The 16,957-nt window shown below is 31.1% G+C and overlaps 1 long non-coding RNA gene across 1 annotated transcript; it reads left to right on the forward strand.

Moving 5' to 3' along the window:
• The first annotated feature begins 415 nt into the window (after nucleotides 1-415).
• LOC143062394 (uncharacterized) lies at nucleotides 416-10,137 on the forward strand. Its single transcript, XR_012974728.1, has 4 exons — nucleotides 416-514; nucleotides 7,891-8,036; nucleotides 8,926-9,017; nucleotides 9,870-10,137. It is a non-coding gene; the product is annotated as an uncharacterized LOC143062394 (long non-coding RNA).
• Nucleotides 10,138-16,957: the final 6,820 nt, after the last annotated feature.

Here is a 16,957-nt window from a genome sequence, read left to right on the forward strand (position 1 = left end):
AGCTACGCTCCCATCAATGTGACTGATGATAATATATTTTTTTCAACGCCTATGTGTATGCAAAATTAAATTGAGAATGGAAATTGGGAATGTGTCGAGGGAGACAACAACCCGACCATGAGGATAAATGAATCGGGTATTTTCTACATTTCATAACTAAAGAAAATAACAATACATATGTTTGTATATATCATGTATATGGTTGTCCATGGCCAAGTTCTTTTTAAAGTTCAATATTCCTACGCACAATTATAATGATTGATTTTTTATGATGAACAAAATATTATTTAATCAATCATACAAAAATTCACATTGATATGTTTTTTTTTGGTTGGAAATGATCATAAAATAAAATTCTATAAATTATCCATATTTTTGTAGGGAATATTTAGGCGTAGTGATATCCTGATTTTACCGGAAGTTGTTGACAGGCTGATCACCAATCTTCACAAAGTGAAACCTAATGAAATTTAGTAAAACAGTTATTGATATTTGAAAAACAGATTGAATTGTGGTAAGATACTATGTTTTTTGTTGAAATGCATGAACTGATTACAAAACCATTCATTCGATCTCCCATGAAGCCCATTTTATGTCCGTTGATCTATTGATTCGTCATACAATTTTTATTTTTATATATGAATTTTGTTTTATATTACAGCATACACAGTTATCTATTTTACATGAAAGATTAATAAAAATATAATTTCAAAAAAAGTGTGTGTTGTTTTATATGTATTTTAAGTCGTATTTCCTATGGAGAGCAACTGGTTGCCATTACAGTAGGTTACATAGTGGATAGTTATTTTCAATGTATTTATTGTGGTTTACACAATGGCAAGAATAAAGAGAGTCCCGAATATTTGGTTCAGCTCCTGGTAAACACAGAGCAAAACGACAAAGAATACGAGAAGGTTCAGGCAAAGTAAAACATGTGTTCAAGTGTACTTTGAAAGAAGGGACTGGAGTTAGAATAATAAAGAAGCGTAGAGCAATTGCTAACAACAGAATGATTATGAAACTATTAAAGCCAACTATAAAGAAGAAATTCCAGGTGTACAGGTCTGTCGATGGAGTACTCAGAAGTGTTGAAATTAACAATATAGCTGCAACAGGATACAGAATAATAAACTTACAGTGTTTGCAAAAACATGTTTCCGAGATAACATGTCATGCTATTCTTTGTGATAAAGCAAGAGAAAAGGCTATTTCAGGTGCAGTTCCAATAATTTTGGAATCTCAGGTAGCTCATTTTGGACTAGCTGTAATTCTCGCTGCCAAATGTACGGGATGTGGAAAAAAATTCATTTTGAGACTAGCCCCAAATTGGTAAACGTTGGAACACGTCACTATGACATCAATGTCAGAGCTGTGTGGGGTTCAATAGTAAGCGGGAACGGTTTAGCTCATCTAAATGAACAATTGGCAAGCATGGATTCCCCAACTATGGTACAGAACACATTCAGTGTTATCGAAAAAGAAATAAATCAGTGGTGGAAAGTGATGGTAGATGAAGAAATGTCATCCGCCATAGACTTGGAAAAAAAGATAGCAATAGAAAAGAATAGATATCATGAAGGTGTGCATAATTTTAATACAGTTATTCATAGATATATGAAGATGTGGTGTGAGTGCCAATGAGACAATTCTCCATCCAAATAACAATTTTAAAAAAGTAAACCATTATAGGTCAATGTACGGCCTTCAACATGGAGCCTTGGCTCACACCAAACAACAAGCTATAAAGGGCCCCAAAATTACTAGTGTAAAACCATTCAAACAGGAAAATCAAAGGTCCAATACCTTACAAAACTATAATTATTGAAAAATGACAATCATTATAAAATAAAATAAAAAAAACCTCCAAAACCCAAAAGTGTAATAGTTACATTTGTAAAATATACAAAATGTAGGATAATAATTATAATTTAATGGGTGTAGTTGCACTTCTTAATTTTATACAATAAATGTCCATTGATTTTTATAGGTTTACAACCCCAATTTAATAATAATAGAGCGGAACAGTCCTGTATTTAATAACAGTATCGATCCCTTACATGATTGATCGATTTATTATTGTTTGAATAATGTTCAATAGCAACTATAAAATGTATGTTGTAAGAGAAAGATTTATATTTTTTCTAAAGGGGGGAGGGGACACCCAATTTTGCTGAAAAAAATAGTTGATTATTTAGGGAATCAATGAAGCATGACCAGAGTTGGACCCCTCTAAGGCAGTTAAAGGGTCCCTAGTTTCTGCCATTTAATAAGGTTGGTGGACAATGACGATATAATGAATAATAAATTTTTATAAAGAAAATGTATCTTCATACTAGAGAACTAACCTTCCAGAATGTAAAAAATCACCAAAAGCAAAAGGCCCATTAGCACCTGTATTATAGGGGCCCAAATGAACATTGACCAGTATTTGTTATTGCAATGTTTTGGGCTCCACATAATATTTTTTAATGATTTAATGATTTAAAAGTCTTTACGATAAACTTTGGAATCTACAAAACTGAATGTCAAGTTCATTAAATATTTAGTAACATTTATTATTATGTTGGCCTGTACAGATGATTTTTACAAGCAGAAATTTAAGAAACTTTGGTGATTGGCCAGTGGTTTAGCACAAAGATTGTGATTTTATTTAACTGGAATAAGGCTCTGCAATTAATATGGCCCCTAAAAACTTGTTACATTGGTTATTCAGGGTGCAGAGACCATAGGACTCAGTGTAGTATCAACACATGGCACAAGATTCACTTTTGTAACGTCCATTCTGATTTTATATTGAATTAATCCATTTTCATATGTATGAAATAACACTCATGGTCATTCATCCTGTTTTATCAAAAGCTGATAATACACATGTATGATTTGATGACACAAGCAACCACCCTTTTGTCGGATACATGTACATATTGCAAGATAAATACATACTTTATACAAAAATTGTAAAGAAGTATTTAAACAGTTGGGAACCAATAAACAGATTAAATCAACCACAGAAAACTAATTATAACTTATTGAACACCCAGTGGCATATATTTCTGTAACTTATTGAACACCCAGTGGCATATATTTCTGTAACTTATTGAACACCCAGTGGCATATATTTCTGTAACTTATTGAACACCCAGTGGCATATATTTCTGTAACTTATTGAACACCCAGTGGCATATATTTCTGTAACTTATTGAACACCCAGTGGCATATATTTCTGTAACTTATTGAACACCCAGTGGCATATATTTCTGTAACTTATTGAACACCCAGTGGCATATATTTCTGTAACTTATTGAACACCCAGTGGCATATATTTCTGTAACTTATTGAACACCCAGTGGCATATATTTCTGTAACTTATTGAACACACAGTGGCATATATTTCTTGCATATTCCTTGACAATTACGGTATTACAATTTGATCAAGAAATTCTATATCACAAAGGGAATGTTGGGGATTGAGTTTGGGGGTAATTGTCCAATTCATGAAGGAATTACGGGCCGAAAAATGTTGAAAAACAAGCATACTAAACTCAGAATTATACACAAGAAACTGAAATAAAAATCAAACAAGATTAACAAAGGCCAGAGGCTCCTGACTTGTTACAGGCGCAAAATTGCGGCGAGATTAAACATGTTTATGAGATCTCAACCCTCCTCCTATACCTCTAGCCAATGTAGAAAAGTAAACGCATAACAATACGCACATTAAAATTCAGATCAAGAGAAGTCCGAGTCCGATGTCAGAAGATGTAAAAAAAATAAACAAATAAAATAACAAACAGACTACTAGCAGTTAACTGACATGCCAGCTCCAGACCTCAATTAAACTGATTGAAAGATTATGTTTTCATCATATGAATATAAGGCACAATCCCTCCCGTTAGGGGTTTAGTATCATACTATCATGACTTTAATAAATATACATTTCCTTCTAGATATTCCATCCATAACAGTTATTTGTGATGGTGGATGGAGCAAAAGGTCGCACAAGCACTCATATAATGCTCTTTGAGGCGTTGCCGTTGTAATTGGTGCAGAAACTAAAAAAATATTGCACATAGGTATCCGAAATAAATACTGCTACATTTGCAATAGATGTAACTCCCTAGGAATAAAACCTAAAGACCATGAATGCTTCAAAAACTGGACTGAATCAAGTCAATCTATGTAGTTTGACATAATTGTGGAAGGTTTTTTTGAAGGCTAACGATTTTGGAGTCCGTTTTATGCATTTTATTGCAGATGGCGACTCATCCATCCATGCACAAATTATGGAAGGTGTACCTGTTTGGGGAAAATTTGTTCAAAAGATGGAGTGTGTTAATCATATTACCAAGTGTTTTAGGGGTAATTTAGAAAATTTAGTAAATGAAAATCCGAGTTATAAAGGAAAAGGCAAGCTGTGCAAAAGGACGAGAATAAGAATTGTTAGTGCTATCCGGTGTTCCATAAGAAGAAGGTCCTCAGAAAAAAAATAAAACACTAGCCATCAAAAATTTAGAACACGATATCCGAAATACAACATCACACATCTATGGTGATCACACTAGATGCAATGAAGATTTTTGCAAGGTAAAACAGACTTTAGATAAAAACCACAGTAATGGAGCACAAACAGATGCAGTTGATGATGATAATGATGATAATGGTGATGATGACATTTTCCTCCAACAATCGGAAATGTGGACTCAAGGTACATCCTTACAGGCTCAAGAGCAGTCAAGAGGCTCTTGCATGCTTTCAAATTCCGATTTACAATCTGGAATGAGACAGGATCTTACTCTCCTCCTGAACAATGTTGCACATAAGGCTAGATCTTTATTAGGTAACTTTACAACTAATTTGGCAGAGTTTTGGATGCATATGAGAACAAAATTTGATGTCGGAAAGATAATAAACCACTGTAATAGAGGATCATGGCATACCAGATGCTATGCCACTGCTTTAAGATTTAACAAAGGGCCAACTTGGTCTCCAAATGTGTGGGAGCAAGCTACCTAATCAACATCTGGTGCATATTTTGATAAGCTATATGAACAGCGCAAACAATGCATTAACAATAACAATACCACCGAAGACAAGTGCATTATTAAACAAAACCGATGGAAAAGAAAAATGTCATCAATAAAAGAATCAAATACAAAGAAAGCAAAACAGCATTATGGAAAAGAATCTTTACAGGTTGAAAAAGATATTGCGTCGGAAGAATTAGAAAAATTAAAAGTTAACTATTTGAATAAAAACATAGACATTCCTGAAGCTGAAATCATCAAAATTGAAAAAAACACTACGTCTCAACTATGTTCTGAAATTTGGAAAGATGAAAGAAAAAAACGCATTACAGCATCAAATTTTGGATCAGTTGTAAAAAGAAATTCAATAAACAGCTGCGCCATGAGCGCATGATACGCCCGACGTCTTGTGTGAAAGTTTTATGCAATAATCATAAATAGTTTCTGAGAAAGTTTTAAGCAATAACCATATATTGTTTTTGAGACACGGCGGGACATGTGAAATCCCCAACCCTGTTTTTTTTACAAAAAACTAAATTTCACTAAAATAAAACTTTGAATCAAAACCAAAAAGTATACAGATCTTTAGATTAATATAACAAAGAAGTGTGTAAAGTTTTAAGCAATAATCAAAAATTATTTTTGAGATACGGCGCGACATGTAAAAAAAAAACTCCCCTGTTTAAAAAAATACTCAATAACTCCAAAATAAAGATTTGAATCATCACCAAAAAGTATACAGATCTTTAGATTAATATAACAAAAAAGTGTGTAAAGTTTTAAGCAATAATCATAAATTGTTTTTGAGATACAGCACATGTAAAAAAAACCTCCCCCTTTTTTACAAAATACTCAATAACTCAAAAATGAAATTTTGAATCATCACCAAAAAGTATACAGATCTTCAGATTAATATAACAAAGACATGTGTAAAGTTTTAAGCAATAATCATAAATCGTTTTTGAGATATGGTGCGACATGTAAAAAACCCCTCCCCCTTTTTTACAAAATACTCAATAACTCAAAAATAAATTTTGAATCATCACCAAAAAGTATACAGATATTAAGATTAATATAACTAAGAAGTGTTTAAAGTTTTAAGCCATAATCAAGAATCGTTTTTGAGATACAGTGCGACATGTGAAAAAAACACACCCCAGTTTTAGTTACAAAGTGCCGTAACTCAAAAAGTTTTAATCTTATTTTCACCAAAAAGTATACAGATCATTTGACCATCATAAGAAACAACTATGTTAAGTTTCATGAAATTTGGATAACTTTAAGTCGTTCTCAAGTTACGGTGCGACATGTGTACGCCGGACAGACAGACGGACGGACACCGGACATTTGTATACCATAAACCGTCCCGTCAAAATTTTGACGGTCGTATAAAAATTAAAATAGCGCCATTGATTAAACAACTCCTGTACAGTACATTCAAAGGCAACAAAACTACAAGAATTGGATTAAAAGAGGAAAAAGTTACCATCACTGAGTATGTCAATATTAAACAGAAACAAAATATACACACCAAGGTTGAACAATCAGGACTTGTCATTGACAAACATCATAAATTTTTGGGAGGAAGTCCAGACGGTGTAGTCACTGAAAACAATGCTAAAGGACTTATTGAAATTAAAAATCTAGTTCATGACAAGAATATTAATTTGACACAAGCTTCAATGTCAGTAAAAAACTTTTGCCTAGAAAATATATCAAACAACTTAAAACTGAAAACAAACCATAACTATTACTTTCAATGCCAGGGTTTGTTGAATGTATTCAATTTACCATGGATAGATTTTGTGGTGCGAACATTAAATCCGTATGATATACATATAGAAAGAATATATAAGGACACAGTACTTTGGCAAACCAAGATGATACCTAAATTAACAGCATTTTACCACAATGCTTTACTTCCAGAGTTAGTTTCACCACGCTACAATAAATATCCTGGAATAAGAGAACCTGGCATATGGGTAAGGAAGTGTTTGACGCGGTTATTTTGCTTTCTTTTTAACGAATAGGAATAATCTTCCACACGTACAGTCATGTCCCCAAAAAAAATTCCTATATTGTACTTATATATGTGAATATTGATTTAATCAAAAGTGACATATATATAATAGCTAAATCTTTTTGAGGTGAAGTTTACCTGAGAGAGTTTTGTACTTAGTTTGTTCATAAATATATATATATGGAGAGTTGGATGGGGAGTTGTCTCATTGGCACTCATACCACATGTTCCTATATCCATATATTAATTTTGAGTAAAAGTATATACAAATTTATAGTAAAAAAAATGGTTAGTAAATATAGCATTACTAAAGCATTGACTATTAAACTGTTGAAATCCATTTAGTCAAATACTGTAATGTATTTGGAACTGATGTATATGAAGACAGGGGAACAACAATAGTGTTAAAATAAGGCTGATTTTTTTTTTATCTCTTTATTGATGCATGCAATTTAGGCATTCAGAGTTTTCACACAATGCAGAAAATAGTATAAAGCATTGAGCAATTAATACTAGAACAACGATGCAAATTGTTTTACTGTATAATGTGAATAAAACTGAATTATTTGGCTTGAAATAATTGTGGCTTTGTCCACTTAATATATGGAAATTATGATGGTAACATACATTTTGTTCAGATATTTTGCACAAAACAATTAAAATATAGGCAATGTAAAATTTCCTATTGTGTACTGTCCAAATTAAAGTATATTATAATATTAGATAATAGAATTTGTGTAATATTATATATAGCTATCATGATCGACTATTAGATCATTAGAAATAAAAAATCAACAACCAATCAGTAATTAGTAGCTGTTTTTACATTTTCCTTTATTATTTCAGTACACTGAGGTACCATATTTAGGAAGCGCTTCAAGTCAACAGACATCTGGTAAAGTGAAGACAAGACAGAGAAAATCCTTGATAGTTGAAAGTGACACAGAGATAGATGAACCAGTGGTAACAACTACCAGCAAAATTGCTAAAAGGTAATATTATTATAAAATATAACATTATTTAAATGTGTACTAAAAAACCAAAAGTAGCAGTACATTTTTTATGGTTTCAAAAGACATTGGAAAGATGGGAAAGAGTGCTCACATCATAATTTCAAAATAAACAGACAGCAGCATGGCAAAAAAAAAGGTTCTAAAGACAACTTCTCATAAAACACAACATAGAAAACTAAAGACAAACAAAACCAACCCCACCAAAAACTGGGTTTGAACTCTAATCGTCTTGCAGGGTAAGCAGATCCTGTTCCACATGTGGCACCTATCATGTTGCTATTTTTACTACAAACCTGGTGCTATGTGTAATTTAGTAGGTTAATTTTCAGAAGAAAAAAAAGGATTAGTATAAAAACAGTGTTTTGTATGAAAATATCTTACTTATAACTATACAATAAAGTTTCAATAAATTTACAGCTAATTTCCTAATGCATGTAGAACAAAACTTTGGTTAGCTTGGTTGCTTTGTTTGTATATTGTACAATCATTAGGATAACATCCAATTAAATTCAAATATGATATATACAGGTTAAACTATGTCTATATAAATTGTTTAAAGATGTCAATCTAATTTACAAAGCTTGTATAAACAATTATACAAACAAAGCAAGCAAGCCAACCAAAGTTTTACTTTGCAAGCATTAGGAAATCAGCTGTATTGACAATTTTCATATGCCTCAGGTGATTAAAAGGATAGTTATGACCTACATATACACAAACTAAACTTGTCCCTATCAGTGTTAACACATATAATGTTGATTTATTATATAAAGAAAAAATGCCATCATCCTATGTACTTATATGATAAAAATTGTTATTAAAATTGTTAGTGAAGTTTAAAAATAATTATTTTTTCTTTTATTTTCAGATTAAAACGCAAATGTTCTGGACCAAAATATGTAGGGAGAGAAATATTACATGAATGGGTGGAGGAAAACAGCAACAGAAAGTGGTATAAAGGTAGGGTAATTTCTGTAATCCATAATAAAGATGGAGACAAAGATGCTGTATATGAAGTTCTATATGAAGACTTTGATAAACCTTATGAGATTGATCATTTGCTAGAGGATTTTACAAATTCCTCTTTGAAATTGATTGATTTATAGATGTAATTACAATATCATAATTTAATGTGCACCAATAGCTTCATGAGGATGTTTTTCTCACAAATAATTTAATTCTACAACAACACTACAAAAATATCAATGTCTGAGCTTGATCTAGATAATCAAATCAAATAATTCAAACAATGAAACAAGCAATATTTCAAATATAAAATGTATATGACATTGGCGGTATGATTGCCAGAGAGAACAATATAATCAAGAAACCAAAAACTATTGATTCAAACAAACTATGTTCAATGTATGGCCTTTTGCATGGAACAAATGCACATAATTCATAATGTTTTGCTAACTGTTGGTATATATAATTAAATTTAATATGTAAAAAGGGAGGTAATAAGCATTAAAATTATATTTTCTGATTTTAACAAAAAAAAACAGATATTTTCTTTATCCAATGATGTAGTTTATTGCTTTGGTAAAATACCGTTCAATTTAAATCACCGACCAAGTTAACTTTCTAACTTCATTTATATTATATAACATTTTACCATTCAATGATTTTTGAAAACATGCTTTCCATACTTTTCCCAAAAGTAGTTCTAAGATGGAAGATTTCATATCTTTTTTCAAATAAAAACCAAACACTAACATTAGAATTTAATTGAAATCAAGCAATTAATGCATTAAACAACATTGGTAGCACATAGATATAGTTACAAAGAATGTTTTTGTTTATTTTTCATAGATTTAGAAGACAGAAGATATACAGGGCATTTTTTCTACAAAAGGACTTACATTTGGTATTATATTACTTTTGTTTGACATTTTATATTTAAATCAATGTGACACTATGATACTAATGACCATGACGAACACATTGATATGTAATAAGTCATAAATTGTTGGGTAGAAATATTTTTAAATATTTTTTTTTTTTATTTTTTCAAATGTTTGTTATGATGAACCTTAATGTACCCAGTGAGTCAAAAATGAATAAAATGTTGAATATAGGTAATATGTAACGGTTTATTTCTTCCTCTGTGATATTTTATCCTGAGGATAATTTGTCCCGGTAATTTTTTTCCAGGCATGGTATTTCACAGGTTGATTTTTTCCAGAGGAGTGAAAATCTATCTGTGTTATGCGGATAGTATGTACCGGTATATATTTGCCGTACTATATTTCACAGAACCGTGTGAAATAGAGTCCCATTAACTACTATGTAAGTTACTCACAATCAATTAATATATACCCAACTATAATTATAAAATGTTTCACAAAGGTAGACTAAATTTGCATAATTTATCAAAGGGAGGTAATTATGAGCAATTTATATTTTAAAGACATTAATATAATATATTTCTGAATCTATTTTATAGCGAAATTTTTATTTGAATCTTATTTTTTATATATTCATTTATATAAAAAAGATGACTTGCAACTTGATTTAATAAGACAGATAACATAACATTTCACAGGTAAAAACTATCCAGCTGTTAAACATGCTATTGTTCCAATATATTGTTATGCTGTGATTTATCTGATTTACATATAATCAACAACTACATCTCTGTCCACAGACAAAACTATTTATATAGTTAAAAATATCATCATAATCAAATTTTTCTATTACTGTTAACAGTAGCAATATGCAACTATATTTCTACCTTACTTTAAAATTTATATGTGTACTGAGATCTGAAAACAACTCACTTTTTACATGAATTTCACTAACCTTATTATTTTCACAATTACGATCTTTGAAATTACTTCTGATTTTCTTCCCTATGTTTCATGATAATTTTCTTTTTAAAAGGATGATATGGACTTGAATACATTTTTTTGTATTTCAGGAAATTTTTTCAAGGATAATTTGTGAAATTATTTCCCATTATAATATATATTTTTTTAACAATTTTGCTTTATTTCAAATACACTATTAGTATTTTCATTGTATTTTAAAAGGATAATTTTTTTCTAATAACTATTCAATAAGTTAACTACCCAGATAGAATTTCACGGCAAAGGATAAAATATCCCAGGGAAATAGTTTCCTCCGGATAAAAAAATAACAACAACTACTGTGACATTTTTTCCTCCGGATCAAATTTCACCCGGATATAATTTTGCTTTACAAATACACAAGTTCTTACTCACCTATCATGGTTCCTCCAAAAGATTGTAAAACTCTTATAGAGTCAAACTGAAAAGTCACATTACTTCACGATCTAGTACTCTCATGATCTAGTACTCGGATGACATATTTATTTACATTCCATAACACAACACTCTACACGTGGTCGTATTGTAACCAAATCGAGTACACTCAAAACATAGTTGAAGCATGAACTTGTGTATTACCTTTGAAATATGTGTTAATAATTATAATATATGTATACGGTAATGCTACTACCTATATTTACTTTGTATATATAATACATTTGTATAAGTTCAAATAACTTGAAATCATATAGTTTAATATATACATGTAAGATAATTTCTATACTCATTCTGTATCTGTAATTATAATATACTATACATATTTGATGCTCCTGTAGCGCAGTTACTGCGTCTGAGTTTGATTAATAAAGTTTGTGGAGAGTAATTTCCGCATTAGATAAGAAGATTCGGTAGCAATAGAATTATGTTAGAAAAAAATGTTGGTGATCTGAACTGAGGAGCATGTGCCCCCTATGCCCCCTGCCCGGTAAATCCGCCACTGATTGGTAAACGGACAGAAAGTCACTGGACATAAAGTAACAAATTGTTCGAATATATTAGAGAAAGATCTTGAAATTTTTGCTAGGATTTTTCAGTATACGGATATGGATAGTTACTGCACATTACTAGAAAGCAAAGAAATACTGATGACAACTTTAAAACATGAACAATTGTAAGACATAATAGTGTCCTGTGAAAAAGTGTCCACGAGGACAGTTTTTCATAGACATTTGGTATTTTATAATGTCCATTGCCATGGAATAGTGTCCCTCAAATGGACAGATTTTTACTGCAAAAGATATATCTATATGAAATATAGTCCACCCACAGGACAAACTTTCATAGTAGTTGCTATTAAATTGTGTCCTTCAAGGGAAGTAATACAAAGGTCATTAAAAAGTTTTAATATACTTAAATTTTAATTAAATTATGAAGGATTGATGCGAAATTGATTTACATACATGTGTAAACAAACAAATAATTGATGGAAGTGAATATAGAGAAATTTAAGGTCTAAGAAATTTCCAGCAAATGGTAATGACAATGAAAGAATAACAATAAGAAGGAAGTGTAAAATTAAGTCTGAAGAACTCTACTGTATTTGTTATGTCAGAGAAGAAGGCAATTGAAAATAAATAATGTCCATTGCCATGAAATATTGTCTCCTAAGTGAGTTTACTATGAAAATGTGTCCAGTGGACATTTTTTCATGGGGGACATTATTAAATCTTACACAATGCCATAGAAAGAGACAAGAAATACAAAAAAAAAAGATATAAACATAAATAATCAAAATTTTAATCTGCTGACCGAGTCCCTGAGTTAATTTTGTAGATATTTAAAACGGTGTGTTCTCATTTCGCCTTAACTGGAAATTCCAGGTAAAAAAAGGTAAAAACTATACTAAGGCCAGATGGGAATTGAATTAAGGCGAAATGTGAATTTGGATAAAAATATTAGATAAACAAATTAAACCTCTGTGTTTTTATTGCAATTTAAACAACATGCAATTAGGGAATTGTTTCTCTTGAATTATTATTTTTAATTAAAGTTGTGAAATCAGGAAAAATCTAAAATAAATCATTTTTAAGTAGGAAGGTTGCTTCTCTTGAAATATTGTTTGTTTCATATTTAATAAAAGTTGAATTTTTATTTTATTTTATGCAGTTAGAAAAATCTAAATAATCTAATTATCCTCAGAATTATCCTTTTACGTTATGCAACACACAAAAAAGTTTAATAGAACAAAACAAACATGTTTTCCAACAGACTTTTATAACAGAAACATTAATAATTAAAAAAAAATTGAATTAAAAAAATACTGTGCTTATTGTATATTAAATTTGTAAGGATTTCGTTGAACCTTGTGTCTCGCCTACTTTTGATGTTAATCACAGCCTCAACAAAAATGATAAAAAAAAATAATAAAGATATTCCTCTCTTTACTAACTTTTGATTGTCCAAGTTTTGTAAAAAAAAACAGGATAGTTTATGAATCTAATAAATGTTTTAAAAAATTTAACTGCAGACTATATGTAATGTATCTAGAAGAAAAGCTAAGTCCATTCATAAGTAAAATACGGAAATAAAAAACAAAATTTTAACTTAATTTCTTTCTAGATTCTAGCTTTTGATAATAAACAAGCTTCTATCCAAGTTTGGTACAAATCCCTGTGGTAGTGTTCTCGAAAGTATCCTAAGATTTGTCCAAAGTCATAGATCAGACCAATTTTAGGATGGACTTATGATCGTCTTAGGACACTCTTAAATTGTGTCTCGAAGCTATCTCAGACGCATCTTATGTTAGGACGTCCTAAACATAACCTAAGTACGAAATTGAAAATAGGCAACGCATTTTTTGGCTAAAAAATGTATGAAAGATGAAAACTATTAATAAAATTGCTTACGAAATTTGTATACTAAGATGCATTATTAAATGCATGATGTTAAATGTAATTATAAAATAATATTAAAAAAGATTTAATTTTTTACTGAATACAATGTTTTTTTAAAATGATAATTTGAAAATCGTAGTGTAATCGTATCGTGAAACACGAGGTTCAAAGTTTAAAATCATACACAATTTCTTAATATACTATTTAATAATCGATGGTGCGCTTAATTTCATGTCAATTTTTACGTAAACAAATTAGCAAAAAGCATGCACAAAGTGAAAATGAAGATAGGATGATCTTAGGACACCTAATTAGGTGTCCTAAAGTTAGAACGAACAATGCGATGTATGCTAAGTTAAGAGAGCTTCGAGAACATGACTTAGGACAAAGACTTGTCATAACTTGGTCTTAGGACACGTCCTAGTCCTAAGATAGCTTCGAGAACACCACCCCAGGTTAGTATAAAAAAGTTATCAAAATTTTAAAAACTTTAACCTCTGAGTGAATGTAATGTTTCCTGGCAAAAAAAAGGATGAGCCACTCGTAAAAGAATTATTCAAAAAGAGAGACATTGGAAAGACACAAAAAAAACATTTTTTAAAAAGTATTTCAAGACTGATTTTGACATTAAAATAAAACATATCAAACAAAATTGCAATACAAACAAAGAATACCTTAATTCCATTGTTTACACAAGTTCCCATTTCGCCTTAGTTAATTCTTTTAACCTGAAAATTTGTACTAAGGCAAACTGGGATTAATTTTATATAACAATTTTGACAGCTAAGGTGAAATGAACCGAACTTAGAGAGATATTTTTGGGCGTATGACATTTGCGCCGATTTTGAAAATTTTCATTCTTTCATTTGCGCCGATTTCATTTTTTCATTTGCGCCGATTTTATATTTTTTCTTAATTGGATTTACAGGTAAGTTACAGGTAAGTTCATACTTTTACATTGGCTGAGCACAGAGTATTTGGTAAATGGCTGTCCCAATGTTTCGGGTTACCATTCATTTCCCTAAATGAAATCGATGACTGCTTCACGTTTGACAGTGTCTGACGCTCCTTCTGATGACAAATGTCATATATTCTTAGACAACGTACAATAAAACATTCCATAACTGTCAACCAATTCGTGATGGCGTCCATAAAATTAACGAAGGGATGATTTCAACTTCACCATTTGGAACTCTTGGTTTAATAGCTTCCTTGTGAGAAAATGCGAACTCTAGAAATGCCCCCACCAGTACGTATGCCAGACAAAGAAAAGATAGCCTTCGTTATCGACAATTACGCCAAATATAGAAGAGACGAAATCATAAGAAAGCAATATATTAGATGTGTTGCCTATACATACTCAGCAAGAACAGATTTATGATTTGAATGTATTCCGTTTTTATGGATTTGAATGCTGTACATATATTTTTAATTCGTCATTTTAGTTTAAACAAAGTGCTTTTATCTTAGGTTTTTACTTCTTGATTTTAAGCAGGAGACAACAGTTATATACATGTTATGATTGACAATCAATTTCTCAGCCATGCCCTAAGTGCAACAATTAAGGATTGGCAGGCACACCAGCAGCTGTCCTTAGTCATGCACTACTTTTGTGGCCGGAAAAACTTGTCACGTGTTTACGTAAAGCGAAGGTAGCGGTCCTCTCCTGACGATAGTTTTTTGGTCTACGAGATATTGACCTATCCTGTGCAGTTGCAATTTGTCGATATCTGTTTGTTAGTCTCTAAACTGTTGCCTTATGCACATTAAATCGAGCCAAGATGTCATCAACAATCATTCCGGCATCAACCATTCCAAGAGTTTTTGACGGTCATTTTCTGGTTGTCCTGGTTGACGCCCCGCGCAAATTTTTCAAATGTGTATGTGTTTTTCTTACCAATGGTGTGTTTCTGAACATTAGTGAAAAGAATGTATTGATATCGTTTTAAAAGTACAGGTACAGAAGGTAAAACATCAATTTCACGTGCAAAGCTGAAATGGCGCCGAATCAATCATCAGGAAAAAAATACGACTGTTTTAAATCACAGGCGCTTGGGTCTAGGATACAGATTTTTTTTTTTTTTTTTTTTTTTTTTTTGTTAAAATATTCAATTTTCTATATTTATAATACATATCTATCACTTTTGTGCATGTCTCACCTAGTTTCGAGTGATTTAAACGACCCAGAGAAAATACCCAATTTTACTATCCATACTAAGAAAGAAAAAGGCAACTAACTCGACGCCATTTTTCTGCTATCTATAAATAAATAGATTGACCTACCTGGATTCCCCAACGATTTCTCTGGGAAAACGTGCCTTCCTTGCCGTCAGATCGCACACATCGTTGATATTTATCAAATTGGTATTGTTCGTAACATTTCTAATCCATCTCCAGCATATAATAAAAAGATTTTAACTATTTTGACTAATTTCAAATTTACGTGCCCGGAAGTTGACTGTTTTTCCCGAACTTTTGTTAAAGGGAAGTAATAATTTCCCGGACTTTCTCGGAACATCTCTCCAAGTACGTATGAAAATAACAAAGTGATACGATGACTTTCGAACTAATACTATATGTTAACAAACAGATATGATGAACATAGAACAAGATCAAGCCCCTAATTAGTTTGTTAGTGGTCATAATCTTTTAATTTTCAAAAAAACACAGTTTTGATTTTATGTTAGAAAGGGAACTGCAAAATTTGGAAATTTTGTCCCCCCTTTTTTTTTACTTCAGTTAACATGACCCATGTTTTGTAATGATTAAAACAAAGTCATTAACATTTTCGTGGAAAGAAAAAATTAGTTAATTTCCTTGCACCCCCTCCCCCCCCCCTTTTCCACCAAATAAATATCAGATCAAATGGTCAATGGCTTAATTTTGGTTAATTCCTCTCATAAGCCAATTTTGTGTGAGTATTTGTATATTTATAAATAATCTTGAATCAATGTTTTTATGAGTAACTTCCTTTGGTTGAATTGTCATCATTTCAGACTGAATATGATGACAGATTCTTTTCCGGCAATAAGTTGCGCCTTTTTGGTAAAAGTTCGGAAATCATCGTATCACTTTGTTATTTCCATACGTACGTGGAGAGATGTTCCGAGAAAGTCCGGGAAATTATTACTTCCCTTTAACAAAAGTTCGGGAAAAACAGTCAACTTCCGGGCACGTAAATTTGAAATTAGTCAAAATAGTTAAAATCTTTTTATTA

This window comes from Mytilus galloprovincialis, chromosome 2 (assembly GCF_965363235.1).
Source record: "Mytilus galloprovincialis chromosome 2, xbMytGall1.hap1.1, whole genome shotgun sequence".
NCBI classification, from domain to species: domain Eukaryota; kingdom Metazoa; phylum Mollusca; class Bivalvia; order Mytilida; family Mytilidae; genus Mytilus; species Mytilus galloprovincialis.